Here is a 27436-nt window from a genome sequence, read left to right as displayed (position 1 = left end):
TAGTACCACTGAGAAAACAGCATTTTTTTTGTTTTCCCCTTAGATTCACTAAGTTTAAAAAAAAAAAAAAGTAGCCCAAATGTATTGAGATCTCCTTCTGTTACAAATTTCTACAAATACAGGCTGAAAAACCTTTAGGTTCAAATAATTTTTAGCTACTAAAGACCAGGTGGTGTTCCAGGAGGGCTCGTGGTGAAGAGGCCAAGAAAGAAATGATCAGGGAAGGTGCGTTCTCAAACAGACACTGACTATGAGTTAGCTTCGCAGGTGGTTCAGCGGTAAAGAATCCACCTGCCGATGCAGGAGTTGCAGGAAACGTGGGTTTGATCCCTGGGTCAGGAAGAGCCCCTGGAAAAGGAAATGGCAATCCACTCCAGTATTCTTGCCTGGAGAATTCCATGGACAGAAGATACTAGCGAGCTACAGTCCATGCGGCCGCAAAGACTCGGACATGACTGAAGCCATTGAGCACCCACACAACAATGATCAGATCAGATCAGATCAGTCGCTCAGTCGTGTCTGACTCTTTGTGACCCCATGAATCACAGCACGCCAGGCCTCCCTGTCCATCACCAACTCCCGGAGTTCACTCAGACTCACGTCCATCGAGTCAGTGATGCCATCCAGCCATCTCATCCTCTGTCATCCCCTTCTCCTCCTGCCCCCAATCCCTCCCAGCATCAGAGTCTTTTCCAATGAGTCAGTTCTTCTCATGAGGTGGCCAAAGTACTGGAGTTTCAGCTTTAGCATCATTCCTTCCAAAGAAATCCCAGGGCTGATGTCCTTCAGAATGGACTGGTTGGATCTCCTTGAAGTCCAAGGGACTCTCAAGAGTCTTCTCCAACACCACAGTTCAAAAGCATCAATTCTTCAGCGCTCAGCCTTCTTCACAGTCCAACTGTCACATCCATACATGACCACAGCAAAAACCATAGCCTTGACTAAACAAACTTTTTTGGCAAAGTAATGTCTCTGCTTTCGAATATGCTATCTAGGTTGGTCATAACTTTCCTTCCAAGGAGTAAGCGTCTTCTAATTTCATGGCTGCAGTCACCATCTGCAGTGATTTTGGAGCCCAGAAAAATAAAGTCTGACACTGTTTCCACTGTTGCCCCATCTATTTCCCATGAAGTGTTGGGACCAGATGCCATGATCTTAGTTTTCTGAATGTTGAGCTTTAAGCCAGCTTTTTCACTCTCCACTTTCACTTTCATCAAGAGGCTTTTGAGTTCCTCTTCACTTTCTGCCATAAGGGTGGTGTCATCTGCATATCTGAGGTTATTGCTATTTCTCCCGGCAATCTTGATTCCAGCTTGTGTTTCTTCCAGTCCAGCATTTCTCATGATGTACTCTGCATATAAGTTAAATAAGCAGGGTGACAATATACAGCCTTGACGTACTCCTTTTCCTATTTGGAACCCGTCTGTTGTTCCATGTCCAGTTCTAACTGTTGCTTCCTGATCTGCATACAAATTTCTCAAGAGGCAGGTCAGGTGGTCTGGTATTCCCATCTCTTTCAGAATTTTCCAGTTTATTGTGATCCACACAGTCAAAGGCTTTAGCATGGTCAATAAAGCAGAAATAGATGTTTTTCTGGAACTCTCTTGCTTTTTCCATGATCCAGCAGATGTTGGCAATCTGATCTCTGGTTCCTCTGCCTTTTCTAAATCCAGCTTGAACATCCGGAAGTTCACGGTTCACATATTGCTGAAGCCTGGCTTGGAGAATTTTGAGCATTACTTTACCAGCGTGTGAGATGAGTGCAATTGTGCGGTAGTTTGAGCATTCTTTGGCATTGCCTTTCTTTGGGATTGGAATGAAAACTGATCTTTTCCAGTCCTGTGGCCACTGCTGAGTTTTCCAAATTTGCTGGCATAATAATGAAAAGATCTAGCATAATATCAATGAAGAAGTCAAAACACTCATGGATGTAACTACCTCTCAGTAAGGTTTAGACCCATGCTGCTGACCAAAGGCATAACACAGGGTTTAGGGAAACCAGTCCTCATTCAAAATAAAGTTCAAAAGTCATGGGAGGAATTCTCCAAATGCTTGCTTTAGACGACAATTAATTTTCTATCACTTTTTAAAGAACACATATCCTGATAAAAGAACATTTTCATACAGATTTAAGCACTTTAATCCACTTTCAAATACAATAAAATCATTACTCAGATATTGGCTGAAAAACACAGAGACTCCAGAGTCTTGTGGAACCATGGAAATATTGAAATGATGGTTTTTAAATAAAGCATTAACTTTAGATATGCCAACCCAGTAAAGCCCTTAGCTGTTGTTTTTTTTTTTTTTTTTTTTTCAGTTTCTTCATCATAAACACCACTATACACTTTGTCTACTCAAAATTTAACCAGTTTTAATGTTATCCCTTCAAGTAAGGGTTCATCTGTACTCACTGAAACTTCCTTATAAATCTGAACAGAAGTATCTTAATTTCCCCCTCTAGATAGAACCTTGGTTGAAAGGTTGCAATGAAAAGTTGCATTGCATAGGAAATTAAACTGTGTATTCTCATCCTTCATGTGTGGCTTAGTTGTTCTCAGCTGTGCGTTAAGATCTCCACCTGCCCACCAGGTGGGCAGTTTGGCAGATGTGCTAAAAGTAAACAGAGAGTGAGAATTAGGTCCAACAAGAGCATGTGTTATCACATAAGTCAAAGACCAATAATCACAGGAGTGTTATTTCCACCCAGGCCTTTACAAATCTATTTAGTTTTTCCATTTAACAGAGGAGGAAACAAATTACTATGGCTGCCATTAAATAGAGCACTTTGCTTTAATGCATTCTCTAATTCTCAGTGCTACTTTGTGAGGGAGATACTATCCCATTTAGAGATTAGAAAACTGAGACTGAAAGATACTAAGACTTCCTTCAGATCTCCCCTCAAATGTCATCTGTGAGGTGTTTCCTTCTTAAATAGAAATCCCTCCCTGGCACTCCCTTCAATCTCCTCCTCATCTTGCTTTATCTTCTCCCTGCCACTTACTTCTAGCCTGACGCATCATACATTTACATCTTTCTTGTTTGTCTTACCGTTCTTGCTTATAAGCCTCATGGGCTTTGCTTTGTTCACGGCTATATCCCCAGCACAGAAGAGTACTAGGCCCATAGTTGGTGGCTAATAAATATTTGTTCAGTGATGAAATTATTAAAGAAACCTAAGGCCACTAAGCTAGTATTTGGTGGACCTAGCACTTGGATCCAGGACTCCATCTCTTGAACATGCACTCTTATGAACATTTTGCTATTATTTGAGGTCACTTCAGTTTCTCTAAGGAATCAGCTTATTTCACATCAAGATATTTTGCAGGCCATTCTTAATTTTCTCTGGTTACCTCCCTTGCTGTGACTACACTATGAGGATTCTTATTTGAAGGACTCCCAGACGGACTGAGAGGCCTAGATGAGATTCTACACTCAGCTAATGAGAGATCAAATCTCTCTACATCTCACTTCTTTAACAAAGAGCATTCTTTCTGTTCCAGCTCTCACTCTATTATTCTAAATTTTCAGAACAGATATTTACAACGTGCCAAGGACTCCCAAAATGATGGCAAAAGCCTCCAAACCAATTTCAATGAAATTAAAAAATAACTGTGTATATCTTACATTCCACTTACCTAACCCCCACCACCAAAAAACAAACCCAGAACACCTATTGACAGAAAAATCTGCAAGAAAACACACAAAAATATTAACAGAGGTGGTTTGTGAGACCTGGGATAATTAAAAAAAATTTTTTACTCTGTACGTACTATATTACTTTTATAATGAAAAAATACACTTTATTTTAAAAATAAATCTAAAAATAAAGATACAGCCAACATAACTCTTAGGGAAAGCAACAAGGGAAAGCAATTCTTATCAAGAAAGCAACAATTCATTTGTTCTATTATTGTTTAAATACCATTATGTGTTAGTCAAGAAGCAATAGTTAGAACCGGACATGGAACAAGGAACTGGTTCCAAATTGGGAAAAGAGTACATCAAGGTCGTATATTGTCACCCTGCTTATTTAACCATATGCACAGTACATCATGCAAAATTCTGGGCTGGATGAAGCACAAGCTGCAATCAAGATTGCTGGGAGAAATATCAATAACCTCAGATGTGCAGATGACACCACTCTTATGGCAGAAAGCAAAGAGGAACTGAAGAACCTCTTCAATTGAAAGTGAAAGAGGAGAGTGAAAAAGCTGGCTTAAAACCCAACATTCAAAAAAATCAAGATAAAGGCATCCGGTCCCACCATTTCATGGCAAATAGATGGGGAAACGATGGAAACAGTGACAGACTTTATTTTCTTGGGCTCCAAAATCACTGCAGATGGTGACTGCAGCTGTGAAATTAAAAGATGCTTGCTCCTTGGAAGAAAAGCTATGACAAACCTAGACACCATATTAAAAAGCAGAGACATTACTTTGTTAACAAAAGTACTCATAGTCAAAGCTATGGTTTTTCCAGTAATCATGTATGGATGTGAGAGCTAAACCATAAAGAAAGCTGAGTGCCAAAGAACTGACACTTTCGAACTGTGGAGTTGAAGAAGACTCTTGGGAGTCCCTTGGACAGCAAGGAGATCAAACCATCAATCCTAAAGGAAATCAATCCTTGCAAGGACTGATGCTGAAACTCCAATACTTTGGTCACCTGATGTGAAGAACTGACTCATTGGAGAAGACCCTGATGCTGGGAAAGATTGAAGGCAGGAGGAGAAGGGGATGACAGAAGACGAGATGGTTGGATGATATCACTGACTCAATGGACGTGAGTTTGAGCAAGCTCCAGGAGATGGTGAAGGACGGGGGAGCCTGGAATGCTGCAGTCCACGGGTTTGCAAAGAGTCAGACACAACTGAGCAACGAACAATGATGACGACAATGTGTTAAGCACTATATTATTCCTCTAAAAAAAAAAAACAAAAAACAGATGATCAGTCTGTATAAAGTTTAAAAACAACGAGTCAATGATTACAAGATTTTATTTCACTTTAAAAAATGGGTTAGATTTAATGAGAAGATAGGAAGAGAGACCTACCCTGACCCTGAAGCATGTGTATTTTCCATAGACACTGTGTAACTGCCAGTTTTCATTCTAATTCAGGCGTGTGTAAGAGTCAACTTAACACTGACTCAACTTTGGGGTAGGCCATGAGTCTTGATCAGAGCCAGGACACTTTTCTAATGAATATAGGGTGGAATTCTCCGTTTGGAATTCTCCCCCTTTCCTTTCTCCCATTATGGTGCTCCCCTTGACCGTCTCACTCTCCTGGTCCCTGGAGTCTCTGCCCTTCTGATATTTTCTTTATCCACCAGGGCCCTCAGTCATGTTGACAGCCAGCATCTCGGTGCCCACTCCTTCAGATCTGCCATAGCAGAACAACACATCTAACGAGAGAGACAGGGCAAGAAGAAAGCAGCCAGGCTCTTCTGTAGCCACAGTTTATGGACTCATTAATAGTCTTGGTGTTACCTAGTCTTTCAAAAACAATAGGGCAGTAATTAGCTTGGCTTGGCCAGTCAGCCAGCCCACAGTAAAAGGCAATAAAATGGGAATAAATGGAAAGATAGAAAATAAAAGAGGTTTATAAGCAACATACCTTAAAACATTTTATTATCTTTTAAAATGAGAAGGCTTAGACTTTTAATTCCATAATTAATAGTCCATGAAGCTACTTGTCTGGACAGAAGGCATACCATCTTTAAGCACCAGAACGAGACTGCCTAGGAGCACAGCAAGGCGCAAATTATGAAATTTTTTATAGACAGCAATGATGTCTCAGATCCTCTGATCTTCCTCATGAATATGCTCCCTGAGAGGAATAAGTGTTCTGCTGTCCCTGAAGGAGCCACCTGGACTGGCAGCCTAGGAGCTTCACAGGGCAGTTAGCAAGCAGTTCTTTACCTTTAGTGGAAGCCACAGGGCCTATTCCTGGACTTGGTGCCCACTTCACAAACAACCTACTCTGCTCTCAGTGTATATACACACACACACACACACACAGACATGGGCTTCCCTGGTGACTCAGAGAGTAAAGAATCTGCCTGCAATGCAGGAGACCCAGATTTGATCCCTGGGTCAGGAAGATCCTCTAGAGAAGGGAATGGCAACCCACTCTAGTATTCTTGCCTGCTGCTGCTGCTGCTGCTGCTGCTGCTAAGTCACTTCAGTCGTGTCCAACTCTGTGCAACCCCATAGACGGCAGCCCACCAGGCTCCCCCGTCCCTGGGATTCTCCAGGCAAGAACACTGGAGTGGGTTGCCATTTCCTTCTCCAATGCCTGAAAGTGAAAAGTGAAAGTGAAGTCGCTCAGTTGTGTCCGACTCTTAGCGATGCCATGGACTGCAGCCTACCAGGCTCCTCTTGCCTAGAGAATTCTATAGACAGAGAAGAGCCTGGCAGACTGCAATCCACAGGTTGTAAAGAGTCAGACATGACTGACCGACTATCACTTACACACACACACACACATATTTGTGCATATGTGTGTACACCCATATATATATATTTGTGTATATGTATGTACATCCATATATATATATATATATATATCTGTGTATATGTATGTACTAAGTTGCTTCAGTCATGTCTGACTCTTTTCGACCCTCTGGACCGTAGCCCACCAGGCTCCTCCATCCATGGGATTCTCCAGGCAAGAATACTGAAGTGGGTTGCCATTCCCTTCTCTAAGATATGTGTATACATATGCATGTATTTCAGTATGTTTCTATAAATATATTGATATATACACACTCACGTGCATATATATTAAATATATATAATGAACTAAGCACAAAGCCAAACATAAATGCCACTTTGGTGTACACCAATGCTGGATTTCAATTTATTCAAGTTTTTTCCACGGTCATTCTGACTTGCAGTGTTACAACAGAGAAACCTTAAATGTTTCAGACTAGAAGTGAGACAGTTCGAATCGTCTCACCACCCCTATCTGGTTCATCTCCAAATCTGTTTCCTTATCAGCAAAAATTCCCTGGTGGCTCAGACAGTAAAGCATCTGCCTACAATGTGGGAGAACCGGGTTTGATCCCTGGGTCGGGAAGATCCCCTGGAGAAGGAAATGGCAACCCACTTCAGTGCTCTTGCCTGGAAAATCCCATGGACGGAGGAGCCTGCGGCTACAGTCCATGGGGTGGCAAAGAGTCGGACACAACTGAGCGACTTCACTTTCACTTTTCACTTTCATCAGCAAAAAATAATGTTACTGTTGTTGTTGAGGATGATGGTCCTGGTGGCATTGTCCCCACAGTCTTGTTTGAGAAGGTGCTGCTACTGTGGTATCTTGAGTGGTGCAGGAGCAGTGAGCTATGCTGAGATCCTAATGCCCAGGGAAAACCAAGGGAGGGAGGAGCCTAAGATAAGGGAACATGGCTGGGCAGAAAGTGAGCCCTCAAGGGTAGCAGCCAGCAGCCAGAACTATATTGTGCAAAGGGGCAAGATGACCTCAAACTCAGCACATACCAGTATGCATAATGCTCTGATGCTGAGTGGACATAACACCTAGAGACCCCAGACAAACAAGTACCAGCACACCAATTTAGGATGTCCTGGTGCAAAGCAGGATCTAGCTCAGAAAAAAAAAAAAAATCTGGAAAGGGTTAAGGAGTACATATTGTCTCCAGTTAATCAAGTTACACTTCAAACCTAATTCCAAGGTTGAAAAGTAAGCATGAGGAGAAAGACCACAGCTCTTACCACAATGCTCAGACCCACTACCATCCCATGATCAGGGGGAGCCAGGTGTAAGTCAGGAAGAGGAAACAGAATTGCTAATACCCTCCACGCCTTGATCAAGATGGCTCTGGATTGGAATTTATCAGTGGAAGATCCTTGATATTATAACAAATGTGCGGGGGGAGTGTGAAATAGGGAAATGAGGGACTGCCCTGAGATTCATTGAAATTTACCAGTGAAGGTTCTCAGCTCCCCGGCATTAAGTAATTGAAAAGCCCCAATGGGAAAGCAAATGTATTGAGATAAGTACCATGGTTGTTAACATTTGGCATCTACCCTAGCACTGACGGTTAGTAGAAAACTGCTTTTAAATCTTTGTGCTTCCTGAAAGTGAGCATGTGCATGAAAAATCAATACCTCTGAATTCATCAGTGTGTTTCCACTATCAGTAGACAGGGAACATGGCTCCTTGGGGCACAGGCCTGGGAACTGTCTCCTTAGATATCAAGTTTAGCAACAGGGACAACTGTCTTCCAGGTTCTACATGGAACCACCCTCCAAAGCCAGGAGAGAATACTCAAGACTAGGAATTTTATCAAGCTCCAGTCTTGACACTTTCAGGGAACCCAGTGGTTACATCTGATCTTGGCAAGGAATTTCCTAACCAGCTTCTGGATAAATGCTTCAGTTCAGTTCAGTCGCTCGGTTGTGTCTGACTCTTTGCAACCCCATGAATCACAGCACGCCAGGCCTCCCTGTCCATCACCATCTCCCGGAGTTCACTCAGACTCATGTCCATTGAGTCGGTGATGCCATCCAGCCATCTCATCCTCTGTCATCCCCTTCTCCTCCTGCCCCCAATCCCTCCCAGCATCAAAGTCTTTTCCAATGAGTCAACTCTTCGCATGAGGTGGCCAAAGTACTGGAGTTTCAGCTTTAGCATCATTCCTTCCAAAGAACACCCGGGCTGATCTTCTTTAGAATGGACTGGCTGGATCTCCTTGCAGTCCAAAGGACTCTCAAGAGTCTTCTCCAACACCACAATTCAAAAGCATCAATTCTTCAGTGCTCAGCTTTCTTCACAGTCCAACTCTCGCATCCTTACATGACCACTGGAAAAACCATAGCCTTGACTAGATGGGCCTTTGTTGGCAAAGTAATGTCTCTGCTTTTCAACATGCTATCTAGGTTGGTCATAACTTTCCTTCCAAGGAGTAAGCATCTTTTAATTTCATGGCTGCAGTCACAATCTGCAGTGATTTTGGAGCCCAAAAAAATAAAGTCAGCCACTGTTTCCACTGTTTCCCCATCTATTTCCCATGAAGTGATGGGACCAGATGCCATGATCTTCGTTTTCTGAATATTGAGCTTAGTTAACATTATTTTCACTCCATCTGGGTCAGTGACTAAAAGGTTAGTGGCGTTTTGTTTTAAAACTTCAGGGGAATTTGGTTTCTTGCAAACAGAGCAGCTTGCTCAGAACAATGTTTTTCAGGCTGCTCATGGAATCATCTGGAAACTTAAAAATAAATCATCAGTATCAGGGCTTCACCCCTAGAGATTCTGATTTAGTGTGTCTGGGGTAGGCAATATGCCAGGGAATGTTTCAAAAGCTCTTCAGGTGAACCTTAGCCCTTCTCAAACTATTAACGTGCGGCTGAATCCCTCAGGATCTTTCAAAACTCACAGATCCCAACCCAGTAGGTCTAAGGTGGAGCTTCGGATTCTGTATCTTTAAGTATTACCCAGGTGATGCCCAAGCTGTTTTTTCTATAGGCCATATATTGACATGTCAGAAAATGGGGGATAGGGTCAGAAAAAAGGGTTTCACCCTCATTTCCTCCCAGGGGTAGGGGGGTAGGTAGGCGAACTCTTCCTGAGCAAAGCAGACTCCATCTCCACCCCAGATCTGTGGCTTTTTCTTGAACTGTCTGCCAAGTTGAGCAGATGCTCCCAGATCTCAAAGATGACCTTCTGAGTTCGCTATGAAAGTAAGCAATTATCCAAATGCCCAGGAAGGCCTGAAATCAATCAAGGCAACACTAATGGGAATCCAGGAGTCAAGCAGTGAACTTTAAACAACAACAAAAAAATGAATCTGCCTTTGTTTCACTCTGGCTCTGGGCTTGTGGGGAAACTCCATGAGCAGAAGCTTGTGTGGCCCTCACCCCGTCAGATGGTGAGCAGGGGCTGAGAGGGAGGAAGAGGGCCCGCTTGATGCATGGCAGCTTGGCAGGGCTCCCTTCACAGTCCACAGACCTCTGCGGACTAAGCCTTGGCGCCTTTGAGAGGGGACCCGGTGAGGTCCTCCTGCAGTGGGTACCGCTATCTCCTCCGCCTTCACCTTCCTGACCTCCTGTTCTCCTCACATACCTCCCTGATCAGACACATTGAGCGAGAGAAACTGCAAACCCTGTCTGACCTCCAGGTCTGTGTGATCCTTCAGCCTTACCTCCCAGGATATTCTTGTTTCTCCTCCCAAGCCAGGGGGAGCTGTCTGCTCCACCAGAGCTCTCAGGATGGAATCCCCCACCTGGAAAGTCTCCCTTTCACATTTCCAGTGGCCAAAACACTCCTAACTTCCAAGGTCCTGCTTCAGTCCTATCTTTCTTGTCAATCCTACCCTCAGCTACCAGCCCCTACACCTTCCTGGACACTTCTAGAACCTTCCCTTGCCAGCTACAGCTTCCATTAATACATGCCCTGCTGCTCCCAACTTACTATCTTTTCACAAGAATATGGCGTTTCTCCTTCAGCTCATCAGAAACTGGCCGGCAGCACAATGTCTGTACTTTTTTGTACCTCCTGTCCCTGGGGCAGTTGTAAACAGATGCTCAGTAAGATTTGTCACCTGTTTACAGAGAGCTCACCACAGGGATGAAGCTGAGGTTCCCGGAGGCCAGATTCTCCGTCGTGTACACTGACAGACAAGCCTTCCCACCACTAAGAAAAGCCTCAGCCGCCTCACTGCCTCAGATGCCTCTGAATCCAGGTGTGTTCACCACGAGGTAGCACCAAACCATCCTTCCCCTACATTCCCCCAGGGCCCTGTGCTTCAATCCAGCCCGTCCAGTCCAGGCCAACCCTCGTGCTAGAATGTTCACTCAGCTCAAAAACGGAACCTCGGGCCTACATGATTTTCACTCTTTGTAAAGAAGTCAAAGGTCTTTGCAGGATCAGGCCCTCGGCTCGTTTCCTCTGGACAGAAAAAATAGGGTGTGGTTGGCAGAAAAGTAGAGACCCTGCCAAACAACCGTCTCGGAGAAAAACCACTCACACAGCTAGAACGAACAGGTATGGCCGCTCCACTAGCCCTGAGCAGAACTCTGCCCCGGTGCAGGGTATACAGAGGAACACCAGCCAGTGCCGACTAGCCTGGAACCACCACCAAACTTTTCAATGGGGGGAAACTTTTCCTAAAAAAAGAAAAAACAACACTGGAAATTACCATGTGATTCTTGGAATGTACCATGGGAATCCTTGGAAAGCAGAACCTTGCTAAGAGGTCTCAGGAATGCCCCAGCGTACTGGCAGCCCTTGACAAACAGCAAAAGAGAAATGGCAGGGCTCAGAGCTCTAAAGAATGTGAAGTAGCTCAGTCGTGTCCGACTCTTTGCAATCCCATGGACACCAGGCTCCTCTGTCCATGGGATTTTCTAGGCAAGAGTACTGGAGTGGGTTGCATTTTCCTTTTCCAGGGAACTTCCCGACCCAGGGATCGAACCCAGGTCTCCTGCATTGTAGACAGACGCTTTACCGTCTGAGCCAGCAGGGAAGTCTAAGAGCTCCTAAGACTCTAAGGCCCACTCTAAGACCCGCTTTTTTCTCTCCCAGGACACATGGCCAAGGACACTGCCCTCGCAGGCACAGAGGGCCTGCCTCAGCCAGCTTCTGTGTTGGCCTTGGGTGCTAGACTGTTCTGAGTCCTCCGCCGCCGCCCTCAGGCTCCTCTTTTGTTTCAGTCCGACTTCTCCCGGGTCCCAGAGATCAGGCCTTACAGAGAGGGAAGAGCGTTAGATTCACTCAAGGTGGGGTGGGGGGAGACTTTGCAATTAAATTGCTAATTAAGGAACTACCAACCTGAAGAAGCTAATTTGCACTGACCTATTTAAAATATCTAGCAGCAGATCAGGCAGGCATTGAGGCACAACCCTTTTATGCGTCAGCCAACTGGCTTTCTTTCAGAGCAGCGGCTATCAATAATTCCATGCTGAGGACCATCTGATAGGAAATCAACCGCTGGCCCCTGGAATGCCAGCATTCCCCACTGCTCTGTTTTCCCAGTTGTCAGCTCTGTTTATAAATTGTCCATTTATAGCAAATCCAGCACCTGCTATGAACACCTCATCCTGCCAAGTGTTGGAGTACGTCTCAGAAAGAGGCACTATAGACTTTTTCAGTTCCTTTTAACCTTTTCCCGGTCCGGGAGTTTGAATATTTGCATAGGAATTCCGAGGGAGGACATACTCTGTACAGAAAAGACTAGATGATCTATTAAAAGTTAGCATTTTGCTCTACTTTAAAAAAAAAAAAAGGACAGCAAAGCATCATTCTCTTGGGATACACAATGCTCTCTTTCTGAACAAGTCTGACATTGGGACACATTTAAAATAACCCCTAAAAAAATTCCTCAGGGTAAAAATGCTCTGGAGAAAACTCAGGGAAGGCTTTCTTTTTAACTCTATTATGTAGCTTTTTAGCTCGCTGTCAGCACAGCCGCTTAGCAGATAATGCTGCCTGCTGCTTGAACCCATTATGTAAAATATATTTTAAAATACCATCTTTGGTGCTGGAAACGCACTATGTGACCTAGAATTTTTTTTTTCCTTGTCAAATTATCCATCTGTAAAGTGCCTAGAATTAATTCTCAAAATTCCACCCCTGCCCCCAACCCCAACATGTTTCTGTTCATTTTGCTCTATGCAAAACAAAATAAAATCTATGGCACAAGTAGAATATTCGTGGAGTGTGGGTTCCTGGTTTCTAAAGGGTTGTGAAGGTCAAACCAGACGTGTGTGGATAACCTTGGGGTGGTGGGGCAGCCGGCTTGATGCTTCGGTTTACAGCTTGCCGTGGTAATCCTCCTCAAGCAGAAGATTGTCACCCTTTTAAAGCCCTGAGGGACACCCTGAGGAAGACCACGTGGGCAGAGGCAGCTGGACTCAGGGGGCAGCATTCCTGGGCCCCAGCTCTGCCTTCAGCCAAGGAGGCGGACCCATACTTTGAGGAGAGGACTCAAGGGCTTGATGTTTCTTTTCTTTTAAAAATAGAAAAGTTGAGTTATCTGGCTATAAAAGACAACCCAGGCAAGATTATTATTCATGTTCGAGCAAAGTTAGGTGGTCGTGAAATCAGGAGAAACTGAAGTGATTCAAAAATTAGAATCAGAGAGCACGAAATTAAACACCTGTGATACTAGAAATGTTGCTCTGACCCAACGTGTCTTTCTTTGCACAGGGCAAGGTCCTCAGCTTTCCGGAGCATTCCAAAAACTTGTAGCTTTTTGTCGCAGTCCATATAGATTAGGCTAATCTTATATTGCATAGGCATCAATTATTTCCTTCCATAGTGGGATTGTGCTTCATCAGTTACGTGTTACTCCCAGGCAAAGCATCCTTGCTTACTTTTTCGTCACTGGATGGCTATCTGTTTTACCAACCTGGATTCTCTCACTCATCACGAAGTCAAGCCCCCGTTACCGGAGATGATCTCTGAGATGCCCCTGCTGGAGAAAGGAATGTGCAAATTAGGAGACTACAAATCAGTTTGAAAACTCAGTGACTCCTTCCCATAAATCTGTGTCCTTAATATTAAAAATCATTTAGAGGTGCTGAAAAGAAGAGAACTGATCGCTAACAAGAAGCAGCAGCCCTACTCTCTTTGGGGCATGGATTAGTAGTTGAGAGGAGTAACGCAGATCTAAATCCATATTCTGCTACCAAAAATAGAAAAGAGGAAACCTTTGAAAGCAAAGGAGGCCTAAGAATAACCATCAGCAACGAGCTAGAGCGACATGGGCAGGAAGCAAAGCTCAAGTGGCAGTTTGTGCTGCCTTTTTTTTTTGTCTCCCTTCCCAGTGGCTTTCACATTCATCCTGTTAAAAAGATAGCTTCCAAAGACAACCCCTCCACACAGACACAGGGGCCTTCAGAGCCTGCCCTTCCGCAGGAGCTCAGAGGTCTGGAGCTCCACATACCTTCCACGAGGCCTTGGCTTGGGTGCTACTTCCCCCCATGAATCACTTCAATCTGTTTAAGGCTGCACAGTGAACCCTTCACAGGCCACGTTCTGCACAGCGTCCTCAGCAGGAAATGGTTGGCTGAGCAAACATTTGTTTCCTGTTTTGCTTTTGATGATTTTACATTTCAACTCAACCTAGCTTTCCTCTTTTTGTTTTTGTAGTAATGAAAATCAACACACCGAACCAACAAAATTGGTTATATCTCATGTGCTTTGAATGATGCTATTAAAAATACACTTGAATATATCTTATAAGAGGTATTGGTTTTAGAAGAGGGCGATGGAGCTTCGGAATGGCCTGGGGACTGCTGGAGAGGCACAGAAGGTAAGAGGGTTACTAGAAGGACGTTGAGGGAGCTTAAAAGCCTGAGGTTGGAAACTAGGGGATGGGGAGAATGCAGATAAAACAGACATTGAGAAGATAGAGCCTCTGCAAGCCATACAACTTGATGCAAATTAGGAGGTGCCCCTTTTGCTGAGCGCCCATAGTCCTGTGAGAGCGGGCTGGTTTGGCCAGGTGCCCTTCTGAAAGGCAGGACCTGTGTATAATATATGTGGTGCTCAGGAAAAATGTGTGCAAGAGACTGCAAGGCCCAAAGGAAAAACCAACCAAAAAAAAAAAAAAGTCACTGATGCTTCTGGTAGCATACAGGAAATCCTGTTTTGAATCATAGATCTTTGCTGGTGAGTGTGGGTGGGGGAGGATGGTTGGCAAATTTGATTTCTCCAAACTAGCTATATCAAAATGTGCCAGTGGAGCTTTTTATCCTCTGTCATGTTTTATATGATACATGTATCATTCATCTCACGAGAGCTTTGCGTTCATCACATCTAATGAATAACATCAAGGATTAATACAATTTATATTTGTCAGGATCACAATCCATGCCTAGGCAAAAATTGCTGTAACTGGTTATAATCCGAGCACAGCCCTCAGCCAAGACCTAAAAATACTTGGATTTCACAGGATGAACAGTTGGGGACTCTTTACAGCCTTGATCTCAAAACCCTTGAATGTCTTATTGAAACAACTGGTTAAACTTCAGCCAAACAAAAATACAAAAACCTCCACTCCTCAGACAGATTGCTTTCCCAAGGTCATCGCCCCAATTTGTAATATAATTCCTTATCAAATCTGTCTGGGTTAGGTCCATGAATTGCATCATGGTTAGGAAAACTGAAGTGGGCAAAAATTAAAATTAAAATCTCATAGAAAATAGAGAAGAGAAGAAACAGAACGTGACATTTCATACCTATAACATAATCGGTATGTAGCAGTGCACTATTCTCACTCAGAGCATTCAGTGACCACTAGGGAAACATTGATGGTGACACTTTACAGATTTTATAGCTCCTCAACCACTATCCATGCACCATCTTGTCAAATCCTTGTAACAGTCCTCTGAAGTACGCATGGTTTGTCATCACCTTTTGGTAGATGAGGAAACTGAGAGTTCATACAAGCTGAGAGACTTGCCCAAGACCATCCAAATAGTGAATGACAGGCCAGGCTTCAATTCCAGGCCTTCTGGCTCAAACAAGCAACCTTGGTAATATGCTTTCTAGTTCAAACAGAGGCATTGTCTCTGAAGATGGTCTTCTGCATCATGGACAGGTCTACCTATTTGTGGGATGAAAAACAGCCTGATGTGGAATGGGATCAGCAATGATCCCAAATAAGTTTGTTTTATTTTTTAATCAGATTCCACATATAAGTGATATCATATGATATATATCTTTCTCTGTCTGACACTTCACATAGTATGATAATCTCTAGGTCCATCCAAGTTGCTGCACACAGCATTATTTCATTCTTTTTTGGCTGAGTAATATTCCATGCACATGCATGCCACATCTTCTTTATCCATTCCTCTGTCAATGGACATTTAGGTTGTTCCCATGGCTTGGCTACTATAAATAGAGTTACTATGAAGACTGGGGTACATGTATCCTTTTGGATTATGGTTTTCTCTGGATATATGCCCAGGAGTGGAGTTGCTGGATTATATAGTAATTCTATTCTTAAGTTTTTTAAGGAACCTCCATACTGTTCTCCATAATGGTTGTACCAATTTACAGTCCCACCAAGAGTGTAGGAGGATTCCCTTTCTCCATACCCTCTCCAGCATTTATAATTTGTAGACTTTCTGATGATGGCCATTCTGACCAGTGTGAGGTGATTTTAACAGAAAGGTGTTTAATGAAGTTTAAAATGAGTCTTGCAGGGAACCCATGGCTGAGGCTGATTCTAAAGGTGGGTGCATAGTTGATCACTTCTTATTTGACCAACCATCCAAGTGAGAGCACAGTCGCGTGTGCCAGCTCAGCATCCAGAACAGTAACTTCATGTTAAAGGCTAAGATTAAGATCCTTCAGTCAGTTCCTCTGCCAAACACATTTTTGGAGAAGTAAGATGATAACTGATATCAGTTGACAACAGTCTCCGAGTTGTCCGTTTCTATAACATCCTCTCTATCTTAATTCAGATTGCTGATTAAAAAAGTATTTTTCAAAATTGAAGATGCCTCTTTAGCCTTTAAAGAGTCTGAAACCCATTTGAGTGGATATAGAATATCGTTATCTCAAGTTGTCTAACAAGTACCGATCTACTTTGGGACGTTGTAAGGTCAAGGATGGCAGTGATCCGTTAGAAGGCCTGCTTCCTCAAAGATTTCAGCCGTGAAACCAAACGACGATGACAGATGGTCAGACTCATCTATCATCAGATCTTTACAATAAAAGCATCAGCCCTTAGAATAAATCTAGTATAAATGACACATACAATCTAACCAAGTAACAAGTGATAGTTCCCATAAGTAGAGCCTTCCTGCTTATCTTCAGTCCTGCGTGTCCAGATTACGTTATTTAAAAATATCATTTCCCAACCTACTCTATGATACCAGTTCCACTTCTAGTTCTTTAACCTAGAAAAATTCTCGTTTTTATGAGATGCATGCAAAAATGTTCATGGCAGTACCGTTTTTTTGTTTTTTTTTTTTTTAAAGTTAGAAACAACCTAACTGGCCCTCATGAGAGAAATGGATTTAAGTGTTTTGACTCAGGGTGAATACAGAAGAATGATAATGAATACAGTGAATGGACTGATGTACACATTTCACCATGGATAAATCTCAGAATATTGTTGAATGAAGAGAAGCAAACTGAAAAAGACTATGTTGAGTGTGCTAATTGTTGTAATTCATTCAGGCTGCTACAACAATATAACCACAGACTGGGTAGCTTACAAACAGCCAAAATGTATTTCTTACAGTTCTGGAGGCTGGAAAGTCCAAGATTATTCTGCCTGCATGACCAGGTTCTGGTAAAGACCTCTTCCAGGTGCCAGATTTCCAAACTTTCACTGTGATCTCACATGGAAGGGACCAGGGACCTCTCTGGAGCCACTTTAATTCTATTTGTGAGGGCTCTGCCCTCTAGATGAAATCACTTCCTAAAGCCTCCACCTTCTAATACCATCATCCTGGGAGATTAAGATTTCCATGTGCATTTGAGGGAAGTGTCTCGCAAGTACTCAGATCACAGCACTACTATCTAAGCAAAAACTTAAAGCATAAAAAATAAGCTATGAGTACCTACAAACATGAAATAAATGTATCAAAGCATTCATAGAAATTACACACATCGACATCACAAATGCTTATCTCTGGGGAAGGGTGAAAGAGATGAGGAGAGCTTTACTTATACTTCTTTTCATCTTTAGATAGATTTAAAATTCTTTTCACAGTAATCCAAACAGTATGCTACTGGCATAAAGACAGGCATATCAACCAGTAGATTGGAAAAGGAAGCCCAGAAATAAACATCTCTGCCTATTTGGTTAAATAATTTTTAATACAGTTGCCAAAACCACTCAATGAGGGGAAAGGATAGTCTTTTCAATGAAAGAAAAGGGAAAACTGGATATTTATGTGCAAAAGAATGATGTTGGATTTATACTTTATACTATATATAAAGCTAACTATATAAGATTAACTCCAAATGGATTAAAGACCTAAACACAAGAATGAAAACTACAAAACTCTCAGAAGAAAGTGTGGGGGAAAGCTTCATGGCATCAAATTTAGCAATGACTCCTTGGATATGACATCAAAAGCATAGGCAACTAAAGAAAAGATAAATTATTCTTCATCAAAATTTAAAATTTTGTGTATCAAATAGCACTATCAACAAAGTGCAAAGGCAGCTCACAGAATGGGAGAAAATATTTATAACTCATATACTTGATAAGAGATAAATACCTATAAAATATAATGAACGCTTACAAGTCAACAACAAATCCAATTTTAAAATGGGCAAAGGACTTGAATAGATAGTATTCCAAAGAAGATATACTAATGAGCAACAAGCACATAAAAACATATTCAACATCACTAATCATTGCTGCTGCTGTTGCTGCTAAGTCGCTTCAGTCGTGTCCGACTCTGTGCGACCCCGTAGACGGCAGTCCACCAGGCTCCCCCATCCCTGGGATTCTCCAGGCAAGAACACTGGAGTGGGTTGCCGTTTCCTTCTCCAATGTATGTATGCATGCTAAGTTGCTTCATAGGGGACTGCAAATGAGACAAATGAGATACCACTTCAAATCCATCAGGATGGTTATTTTAAAAAATAAGACAAAACTGTAAATATTAGGAAAAATGCAGAGAAACTGGAACCTGATGCATTCCTGGTAGAAATGTAGGATGGTGCAGCCACTGTGAAAGGCCACATGTTGGCTCCTCAAAAAATTAAACTTAGAATTGTCAAATAATCCAACAATTCCACTTCTATCAGTTCAGTTCAGTCGCTCAGTCGTGTCTGACTCTTTGCAACCCCATGAACTGCAGCACGCCAGGCCTCCCTGTCCATCACCAACTCCCAGAGTCCACCCAAACCCATGTCCATTGAGTCGGTGATGCCATCCAACTATCTCATCCTCTGTGGTCCAGTTCTCCTTCTGCCCTCAATCTTTCCCAGCATCAGAGTCTTTTCAATGAGTCAGCCCTTCACATCAGGTGGCCAAAGTATTGGAGTTTCAGCTTCAACATCAGTCCTTCCAATGAACACCCAGGACTGATCTCCTTTAGGATGGACTGGTTGGATCTCCTTGCAGTCCAAGGGACTCTCAAGAGTTCTCCAACACCACAGTTCAAAAGCATCAATTCTTCGGCACTCAGCTTTCTTTTAGTCCAACTCTCACATCCATACATAACTACTGGAAAAACCATAGCCTTGACTAGACGAATCTTTGTTGACAAAGTAATGTCTCTGCTTTTTAATATGCTGTCTAGGTTGGTCATAACTTTCCTTCCAAGGAGTAAGTGTCTTTTAATTTCATGGCTGCAATCACCATCTTCAGTTATGTTGGAGCCCGCAAAAATAAAGTCAGCCACTGTTTCCCCATCTATTTCCCATGAAGTAATGGGACCAGATGCCATGATCTTCATTTTCTGAATGTTGAGCTTTAAGCCAACTTTTTCACTCTCCTCTTTCACTTTCATCTAGAGGCTCTTTAGTTCTTCTTCACTTTCTGCCATAAGGGTGGTGTCATCTGCATATCTGAGGTTATTGATATTTCTCCTGGCAGTCTTGATTCCAGCTTGTGCTTCTTCCAGCCTAGCATTTCTCATGATGTACTCTGCATAGAAGTTAAATAAGCAGGGTGACAATATACAGCCTTGACGTCTTCCTTTTCCTATTTGGAACCAGTCTGTTGTTCCATGTCCAGTTCTAACTGTTGCTTCCTGACCTGCATACAGGTTTCTCAAGAGGCAGGTCAGGCAGTCTGGTATTCCCATCTCTGTCAGAATTTTCCACAGTTTATTGTGATCCACACAGTCAATGGCTTTGGCATAGTCAATAGAGCAAAAATGGATGTTTTTCTGGAACTCTCTTGCTTTTTCCATGATCCAGCGGATGTTGCAATTTGATCTCTGGTTCCTCTGCCTTTTCTAAAACCAGCTTGAACATCTGGAAGTTCACGGTTCACGTATTGCTGAAGCTTGGCTTGGAGAATTTTGAGCATTACTTTACTAGCATGTGAGATGAGTGCAATTGTGCAGCAGTTTGAGCATTCTTTGGCATTGCCTTTTATCCCTCAATAAAAAGCAAAAGCAAGGATTGAACAGTTACTTGCACACTAATGTTCATAACAGCCTAGAGATGGCAACAACCAAATTGTTGATTGACAGACAGATGGATTAAAAAAATGTGTACACACACATAATGGAATATTATTCTGCCTTAAAAAGGAATGAAATTCTGATTCATGCTGCAACATGAGTAGCTCTTGAAAACATTATGCTAAATGAAATAAGCCAGTTACAAAAGGACTAATGTTGTATGATCCCAATTATGTAAGTTACCTAGAAGAACCAAATCATAAAGGAAGATGTTATTGTTAATCACTTGCTAATTCATGTTCAATTCTCTGCCACCCCATGGACTGTAGCATGCCAGGCTTCCCTGTCCTTCACCATCTCTCAGACCTTGCTCAAACTCATGTCCATTGAGCCAGTGATGCCATTCAACCATCTCATCCTCTGTCGCCCCTTCTCCTCCTGCCCTCAGTCTTTCCCAGTATCAGGGTCTTTTCTAATGAGTCAGCTCTTTGCATCAGGTAGCCAAAGTATTAGAGCCTTATCTTCAGTTTTCCAGTGAATATTCAGGATTGATTTCCCTTAGGATTGATTGGTGCGATCTCCTTGCTGTCCAAGAGAGTCTCAGAGTCATACCCAGCACCACAGTTCAAAAGCATGAGTTCTTCTGCCCTCAGCCTTTTCCATGGGCCACCTCTCACATCTGCACATGACTACTGGAAAGACCATAGCTTTGACGATATGGACCTTTATTGGCAAAGTGATGTGCTGTCTAGGTTCGGATGCTGCTGCTACTGCTGCTAAGTCGCTTCAGTCGTATCCGACTCTGTGCGACCCTATGGACAGCAGCCCACCAGGCTCCTCCATCCACAGGATTCTCTAGGCAAGAATACTGGAGTGGGTTGCCATTTCCTTCTCCAGGTGTACAGCATAGTAGGTTTGGATAGTGGTTACCAAAGGCTGGGGGAATTGTTGTTTAATGGGTTCAGAATTTCAGTTTGAGAGGAAAAATTCTGGATATGGAAAGTGCTGTTACATAACAATGTAAAGGTACTTAATGTCGCTAACTATGCACTCAAAAGGGTTAAACCTATCATTTTTGTGTTATGTATACTTATCACAATAATTTTTTTCTAGTGTGGGAGAGAGATGAATCAAATATGGCAAAATGCTAAAGTTAAAATCTTTTTAAAACTCAGTAGATCTAACGATGGTCTATTACATTAGTTTCTGTACTTTTATGTGTATTTGAATTGTCTCAGCTGTTAATTTTTATAAACTTCAAAATAACAGTTTTCTTTAACTTTACAATATTGTATTGGTTTTGCCATATATCAAAATGAATCTGCCACAGGTATACATGTGGGATGGTATGGGGAGGGAGGAGGGAGGAGGGTTCAGGATGGGGAACACATGTATACCTGTGGCGGATTCATTTTGATATATGGCAAAACCAATACAATATTGTAACGTTAAATAAAATTAAATTAAAAAAAATTATTCTGACCCTCACTTGCAGGTAGAATGATGAGAATATATAATAAGGTACGAGAGGCTGAAGGTTGGCTCTCTAATTACTTGATTAGATTCCTGTGATCTAAAACAATGCTTCTCAAATTTAGCATGCATACAAATTACCTAGAGATCTTATTAAAATGCAAATTCTGATTCAGTTGGTCTGGGTCGTGTGCTAAGTCACTTCAGTCATATCTGACTTCTTACGATCCAGTGGGCTGTAGCCTGCCAGGCTCCTCTGTCCATAGAGTTTTCCAAGCAAGAATACTGGACAGGGTTGCCATTTCCTACTCCAGGGGATCTTCCCGACCCAGGAATCAAACCCTGTCTCTTAAGTCTCCTTCACTGGCGGGCAGGTTCTTTACCACTAGTGCCAAAATGCAAATTCTGATTTAGTTGGGCTGAGGTAAGTTTCCATTTCTAAAAAGCTCGCAGGTGATGCCAGTTCTGCTGGTCCTCAGATACATTTCGAGTAGCAAGGACAGAAAGAATGATAACATTCTACATATATTATCTTCCATTTAAAAGTTTTCTTAATTATGTACTTCTCGATAGACAATTGAAGCTAGATTTGATTATTCTTAGGTGAAAAATTTGTCATCTTATAATTTGTTTGATAGATTACTGTAAAGCAAAAGTAAACAAACCCTAACAATTATTGAAGATACTTCACAAGGACTACATGTTTAAAAATCCTAAACTGGAAACTTTGACTCAGCTGTCAAAATCTATAATAAATGCATACTTTAGGACATACTAATCCGTCTTCCCCAAACGAGTTGTGAAATAGGAATTGCTTTAGCATACATTTCCACTGATGGCAAGTTACTTCACTTAATTATATGGTCCTTAAACCGGCTCTTTATTTTGTAAATTCCAGGATAATCCTAGGTTGAGAGCTAATAATTTCACCTACCATAAGAAGACTGATTAACTGTCCAGAACTGAAAAAAAACCCAAAAGAAGATTTCTTGCCAGAATTGTTTAGGATCTGTTCTGTCTGGTGGGCTGCTAGGTGCTAATCTAGTTAAGTGAATTAAAGCTTCAGGAGATAATACTCCCAGAATGGGCTTAAATGTGATCCACCCCATTGCCAAAAAGAGATCCTTTGTATCCTCCAGTTAACCATTGGCCTCCTGGACTCCTCTTAAGAACCAAGTGGTGCATGCGTGTGTGCCAAGTCACATCAGTCATGTCCAGCTCTTTGCGACCCTATGGACAGTAGCCCACCAGACTCTTCTGTCCATGGGATTCTCCAGGCAAGAATACTGGAGTAGGTTGCCATGCCCTCCTCCAGAGAGTCTTCCTGACCCAGGGATCAAATTCTCCTTACCTCCCATGTCTCCCGCACTGGCAGTCGGTGTCTTTTCCACTAGCACCACCTGGGAACCCCCAGAATCAAATGGTGAGATTCTCTGAGTGAGTGTAGTTGATTAAGAGTAAGCAAATTCAAGCATAATCATCCCACTATGAGCTTGTTTTCTTTTCAAATCCAGGAAAGTTTTAAATCACGTAAGGCTATGTGTAACATTCACTAATATTTCATCAGCCTGTGCTTTTGGAGGCATGAATTGTCTTTAGTCCAAACTGAAAATGTTGACAAATATCCTAGGTCAATGGTTGTTGGCTCTTCCAAACAGAATAATTATAATAATACATATGTACAGCTAACTTTTATGGTGCCCTTCCTCTGTGCCAAGGCTTGTTCTACCCGCTTCACATGAGTTCTCTCATTAAATCCTTATAACAACCCTGTGAGACAGGTATGACTATCATCAACTCACAGTTAAGAAAACGGACTCAAATCACTATGTGGTACACCTGAAACTTATAATATTGTACCAACATGAATTTGAGCAAACTCCAGGAGATAGTGGAGGACAGAGGAGCCTGGCGTGCTGCAGTCCATGAGGTCACAGCTTAGCGACTGAACAACAACCTCAACTCTACCTTTAAAAAAAAAAAAAAAAAACCCACAGAAAACACAGATTCAGAAAATAAAAAATATATATCCAAAGCCACAAAGTAAGTAGCAGTTTCTTTCCACCGTGATGCTCAATTGCTAGTGTTAATTGTAATTGCGAATCCCAGTCATGAATGGTGTCAAACAGGGCTGCACCAAAATACTAAGTAGAACTCCAGTAAGTTGGAAGCATGCCCCTTTCTTACAGCAGTCATTCTCCTCCTGTCTTTATTCATGCTCATTTGGAGCAGTCATTAGAAACATATGGGCCTGCTACTAATTGCTGTCAAAATTTTTTTGATATTTGGCAGAGTCTGCAATATTTAAGTAAAAGTTCACTAGAACCTCAATTGAATTACTCAGCTCAGTTTAGCCACTCAAGGTAGTTAATATTAGGAGGGCTAAAATCTAAGGGTGTGCTGAAGTTTCTTTCTGAAGAATGGCTGGCTATAGTGTGGGCCGGGAAATAAAAAGCTGGGGCTTGGATGGTATCAGCATGTTTTTGTTTCTAAGGCAATTGAATTCCCTTCCAAATGACTTACTTTCTGCACAAAAACTAGGTTCTTCCTTCCTGGGCTTGATACTTCATTGGCAAGTAGAAGAACTCTATATACATGGGAAATATTAATCGTTCAAAAGGAGGTCATGCTGAATCAAGAATCATCTATCCACCTGCCGTGTGAGTGTCAGAGAGCTCACACACTGGGTAGGTTAAAGGAGGAAAGAGCTCAAAAATATTGATAGTATCAAGTCAGAAAACATAAAGCCCAATATATTTCAATCCCATTGTAGTCTTAAATTATAGGTTTTACTGATGGAGTCACTATTTCAAAAAGACATTCCTCAATTAAACATAATTCAGGGGCAATTTGCTTGTCAGAGGCTAATGGCCGACTCTTCTGGATTCACAGAGCACATATTTCTCAGGATCTGAAGGCTCGAAAGATGTATTTATCTTAAGATTAGGGGACCAGGAGGCTTCCTAACAATACAGGAAAATGAGTGATCATTCTTTTCAAATTAGCAATTACAAACATGACCAAAAAATATCAAACAGAAGAAAAGCAATTACAGGGCCTAAAGTTCAGCTCAGTTCAGTTCAGTTCAGTCGCTCAGTCGTGTCCGAATCTTTGTGACCCCATGAATCGCAGCACGCCAGGCCTCCCTGTCCATCACCAACTCCTGGAGTTCACTCAGACTCACGTCCATCGACTCAGTGATGCCATCCAGCCATCTCATCCTCTGTCGTCCCCTTCTCCTCCTGCCCCCAATCCCTCCCAGCATCAGAGTCTTTTCCAATGAGTCAACTCTTCGCATGAGGTGGCCAAAGTACTGGAGTTTCAGCTTCAGCATCATTTCCTCCAAAGAAATCCCAGGGCTGATGTCCTTCAGAATGGACTGGTTGGATCTCCTTGCAGTCCAAGGGACTCTCAAGAGTCTTCTCCAACACCACAGTTCAAAAGCATCAATCTTCGGCACTCAGCCTTCTTCACAGTCCAACTCTCACATCCTCACATGACCACTGGAAAAACCATAGCCTTGACTAGACGGACCTTTGTTGGCCTAAAGTACATTTCCGTTAATTTTCTTTAACCTCACAAATATGGAGAGAAAATGGCAGATAAAAATTGCATCCTGAGAAGAGTCAAAGCTACAGCAAGCAAGGCCATGAGATATGGAACATACTATATTTTTTAGTTTATTTACAGATTGAGCTACCTTAATTACTTCTTTGGGGTTATGCTAAAGGCACTGGTTTATTTAATGAAAAGCAGAGTCAGAAATCATCTCGAGGCCACTCACCACAGATGTGTGAGCAGAGATTGATGGAAATACTGGGTTAATGTACAGGCTCATGGCAGTTTTGCACAGAGCACTGGCCAGTGCTTAACTGATGAGGAAACATAGGAAACACAGATATTGTAAAACAAAGATCATTTATTATTATACTCACCATATTTCCAAACTTCATGATCACCTTGTAAAATTCAACTGATTATTCTAATAGACTATTATTCTAATAGATTATTGGATTAATAGTATTATTAGTAGTATTATTAGATTATTATTAGTATTATTAGATATAATAGATTATTCTAATAGACTATTACTCTAATAGTCTATTATTCTAATAGACTTGTCAAAAATTTTGGTCTTGGAATCTTTTCGCACTCTTAAATTACTGTAAACCCCAAAGAGCTTGTTTTTAAGCAAGTTATATCTGTCAATATTTACCATGTAAAAATTAAAACAGAAAAATGTTTAATATTTATTCATTAAAAATAAACCCATTATATGTTAATATAAATACTCTTATAGTAAAAAAAAAAAAAAACTATTTTCCAAAACAAACAAAAAAATCAGTGAGAAGAGTGGCTTTGTTTCACATTTTTGTCAGTGTTAATGTCTGGCTTAATATAATACAGCTGAGTTCAGAACAACTGTTCTGACACTTTTTGGTTGAAGTAATGAAAAAGTTCCACACTCATTCACAGATACAACTGGAAAAGAGGAACATCAGTAGCTTTTGCTGGTAATTGTAGATATTCCTTTTTTGATATTATAGCATCTGAAGATTAGTTGCAATGTGGAATTTAAAGCTGCATGAATAAACTTTTCATACTGGTACATTAAAATTCATTGATTTTATGCACTTTCATGGATCTCTTACCTATGTTATAATGTAACACTACACATTGTTTAGGAAGTGTTAGTTCACTAAAATTATGCAAATCTTCCAAATTATTAGACATTTCTTTATGCGATAACAAAAATGTACATATTAATATACAGTAACACTGTTCTCATAAAATCTAGACGTTGGGACGCTATCAAGCTCGGTGATGGACACAGTATTAGACTTACAATTTTTGCTTCAAATCTCAGAGTATTTAAAACTTATTTTTAATTGGCAAAGCTCAGATTTTATCATTAGCAAAATACCATTTGTTTTCCTGAAAGTGGCATTTTCCCTTTGTTTACTTTGGAAAATAATGTCAGCCAAATATCCGAATTTGAATATCCATGATTTGTCTGTCAGTCATTCCTTCAAGTAAAAATAGTGTTCCAAAATAAAGTTCTAATCCAAACAATTGCATGCATTCTTTTTTTTTTTTCCAAGACAACATGCTGTCATTGATGACAGAAGTGCTTCATAAAGCAGGCTTCCCATATCATCACACAGAATATGAAAAAGTCATACTAACTGTATGATGGTGAAGAATGAACACAGCTAGTGCAGTTTGGTGCCACTGCTCTGATTCCTGTTAAGGCACTCTCACCTTTACCCACCACAGCTTTTGTGTCATCAGTGCCAATGTCAATGTGGTTGAAAAGGCAAGTTTTTAATAAAACATTGCTCTGAACTTGCAGACTCCCTGCAGAGTTCTCAGGAACACCCCTAGGGGTTCCAGAGTCACACTTTGAGAACCACCAGAGTGGACTCCAGCCCACATAAATACTTGTCTTGCTTGAATGTGTGTTCTTTAGGGATAATGACTCTGCAGTCCTGTAGCATGTGGTTACTGAGCAGATGTTCTACAAGGAAGAAGACTCGTGATGAGGACCAAATGTTTTATGCTGCAGTGCCACTTTCATTTGAAAAATTGTCACTGTGCTTCTATGTCATTGTCTAAGAGATCGATGACAGTAACCATGAATGTGGGGAGAGGCAAACTGCAGCAGGGAGTCAGGGAGATGAGATTGGAAGAACGTAGCAATCTCAACGACAGACCTAACCTAGTTGATTCAGAGCCGGGGCCTCAGCCCCACATCCGGCAGGCCATAGCAATGCTGGGAGCCTCTGGGAAGGAAGAGAGCCTGGCATCTGGCATTCCAAAGGGCCTCAGGCAAGAGAGAGCTGGCATGGAGATTGCTGCATCTGTGTGCTGGGCATTTCCAAAGAGGA

The 27436-nt window shown here is 41.8% G+C and overlaps 1 long non-coding RNA gene across 1 annotated transcript; it reads right to left on the bottom strand.

Moving 5' to 3' along the window:
* Window positions 1-1235: 1235 nt before the first annotated feature.
* On the bottom strand, window positions 1236-14048 carry LOC139178000 (uncharacterized). Its single transcript, XR_011562423.1, has 4 exons — window positions 13910-14048; window positions 13373-13438; window positions 3639-3689; window positions 1236-2613 (listed from the first exon to the last, which is right to left on the bottom strand). It is a non-coding gene; the product is annotated as an uncharacterized lncRNA (long non-coding RNA).
* Between the last annotated feature and the right edge of the window lie 13388 nt (window positions 14049-27436).

This window comes from Bos indicus, chromosome 20, assembly GCF_029378745.1.
Source record: "Bos indicus isolate NIAB-ARS_2022 breed Sahiwal x Tharparkar chromosome 20, NIAB-ARS_B.indTharparkar_mat_pri_1.0, whole genome shotgun sequence".
Lineage (NCBI taxonomy): Eukaryota > Metazoa > Chordata > Mammalia > Artiodactyla > Bovidae > Bos > Bos indicus.
Note: the sequence above shows the minus strand (reverse complement) of the source record. Positions and strands in the feature narration are given on the sequence as shown.